Here is a 2,928-nt window from a genome sequence, read left to right on the forward strand (position 1 = left end):
AGTTGTTAACTTTCTTATTGTCTAATGTAAGCATTTACTGTTTCTTTAAATACCACTTTGGTTATGATTCTGAAATAGTAATTTTTGAAAATTTATGTAAAATATTTTATAGTGTCATTGTAACCTCTTTGACCCATAGATTTTTTTAGCATTGTATTTTTAAAGTCCTTAATATTAAAATATCTAATAATGGGCGATTTTACATATATTATTCTGTTACTAATCTTTGATGGGGCTTTTTCACCAGAAACAGGCTTTGTTTTATTTTACTTCTTACAAATATTTTGAAAACAGTTAGAACTCAGCATATGGTTTATGTTTAGAAATATTCTGAGTGCACTTGAAAAGAATATATATCCTTTTGATGCTCAAAGGGGTATTTTGAAAATGTCAATTAGTTTAATTACTTGGTATTCTTACTTAAGACTTCTATATCATTACAGTTGTAACTGTGGTTACCATCAGTGCACTGATGATTTTAATTTATCTCTAGCATTTCTTGTGCTAAGAATGGGATGTTATTTAGAGGGCTTTTAGTCTTGTTCTCCCCATTTTAAGGAGACTCTATCTCATGGTAAACTGTTGTAACTTGTTCTTCAGTTCTACCTCCTCACCTGGTGCTAAAAAGAGGGTTTATCTCTATTGGTTCTGTCTCAAATTTAGGTTCATCCTTTGTCCCTGTTTCCCAAGTTTGGGGTTATTGTAGGAGATATTATCTATCCACAGGCTTAGAAGATGATTCAAATCAGACTTAGTGGTTTTTTTGCCCAAAGGACAATTTCCTAAGAATGTTTATTTCCCCTCTTGCCATAACAGTGAGTTTTCATCTGTCTCTGAGGAGAAGACAGTTTGATGCTCCTCCCCTAGTGGCTTGAAGCTTTTGTTCCACCAAGACAATGGGATTGTGTGAGTGTGTGTACATTTTGCTTACAGTACTGGCAATGGTTGCTTTGAACTACACCATGAAGGGGCCATTCTCTGTGTTTCCACCCTTTCCTGAGCATCATTTTGAGGACTGGTCCAAGTTTGTGGAAAAGGACTCAAGTGTTGGTGCAAACTCTTTTTTTTTTTTTTACTTGTGATTCTCATCTGTTTTAAATTTATTATACCTCACAATTGAACTTTTGCAAATAGTTAAAGCAATTCTTACTGACTTGTTTTGTTGACCCATATTTATCATATGCTCCGGTTTAGGTAAGTTAACCTCATATTCTAGCTTTATCAGATGGACATATATTTCCCCAAATGCAGGCATTTGATTATCCCGCAAAATTCTCAGCTTCTTAATAACTTAGATGATTTTGCCTCTTATTGTTTTAATGGAGCCATTATTTCATACTTATGTATTAATTACATCTAGAATTAATTCCGTTTTTTAAGTTTTAAAAGTGTACTTTTAAAGAGAAATTTTAGAATACAACAAAATTCAGTAGCAAGTACAGGAAATTCTGATCTCATCTCTGCTTCTAACTTCCTCCAGCATTCCTCTATAAGCATCATGAACTAAATTTTCTTTTCATCATAGACTGTTTTCATTACTTTTGATGTTATGTTTTACATGACAAAGTAAAAGTGAGGTTAGGTTGTGGTGTCAATTTATAGTTTAAGTAAAATATTCATATGAAAAAGAATGGCCTTTAAACAGGGAGTTTTAAATGAAAAAATCACTTACCTAGAAGGAAATAAGTAAATTAATATACCTATATTTAGAAGCAATAAGATGATATATTCTTATTCTTGTAAATTCAAGGCTAGACACTGATAAGCTACATTACGGGTGTGTGATATAGCTTCTTTGAGGAAACAATTCCATTTCCTTGAAGATAACTATATGTCAATCTTCCTAGGCAGAAGAGGAAGCATTCTGCAGAAATTGTAAGGTGGGTTTCTATCTATGAAAAAGAGAAGCAGGAAATAACTTTGATGTGGTGATCTTGAAGCTATTCTCTTCATGTGATGTAAGAAAGAGCATTAAAGTCATTATAGATTTTATTGACATAAATTTTTTTGAGATGGGTAGTGGTAGAATAAAGTATTTTAACAAGAGGTTAATATAATTGGGGTCTACAGAATGAATCACTCCAGTGACTCCCAATTGCTATTCTCTTTGAAATATCTGATGTAGTTATAATGATGAATTCTTTAATACATTTTAACTTAATAAATGTGGGCAGAATGAAGCCTATCACTCATTAAAAGTAACTGAGCATAAAGGCACTCTTACATACAAATGCAACAATAATCAGGACTAACTGTGAATAATGGAAAGGAGAAAGTCAAGCGATAGATGTTTCAAAGTAAGAGTGGGTGTAATTTGCTTCATGATGGATGTCAAATGAGATGATATTTCCAGAGGTTTTAAGTAGCAGTAAGTGAAGATGTGAAACACTAGTTCAAAGCTTGAAATCTGGGAGAGTATCTTTACTATATGCAATGAGAGGAGACAAATCAAATAATGGAAATTTTATGTTGGATCTGAAATAGAGTCCTTGTAATTAAAGATCTCCCCCACCATTTTTGCCCCTTAAAACCAGTGATGTCGATTCTATGTAATTTTAAAAATGTAAGTGAGAAAGAATCTTTTCTATTGCCCATAATCTAAAAGAAACTTTGTCAAAGCTATTGAATTCTGTAATATTTTGGCGACATAAATGAATATATTAATGAATAAGCAAATATAGTGTAAAATCTGGGTGAGTGAAAAAATTGATAAATGATGAATGAATACTAGAGAACTAGATAAGTTGGTATGTGGTTAATGAAATAGATTAAATTGTAGGTGACAGGTAAATCAAATGAATGAGAAAGTCTTGAGTAAAGATGTGGTGTATCTGACATGGTAGATGAATGAATTTATATAATGGGTATTTAATACATAAAGTTGTGTTGGATATGTTTATAAATAATAAATATTTAAATAGGTATAGA

This window comes from Suncus etruscus, chromosome 1 (genome assembly GCF_024139225.1).
Source record: "Suncus etruscus isolate mSunEtr1 chromosome 1, mSunEtr1.pri.cur, whole genome shotgun sequence".
In the NCBI taxonomy this organism is placed as follows: Eukaryota; Metazoa; Chordata; class Mammalia; order Eulipotyphla; family Soricidae; genus Suncus; species Suncus etruscus.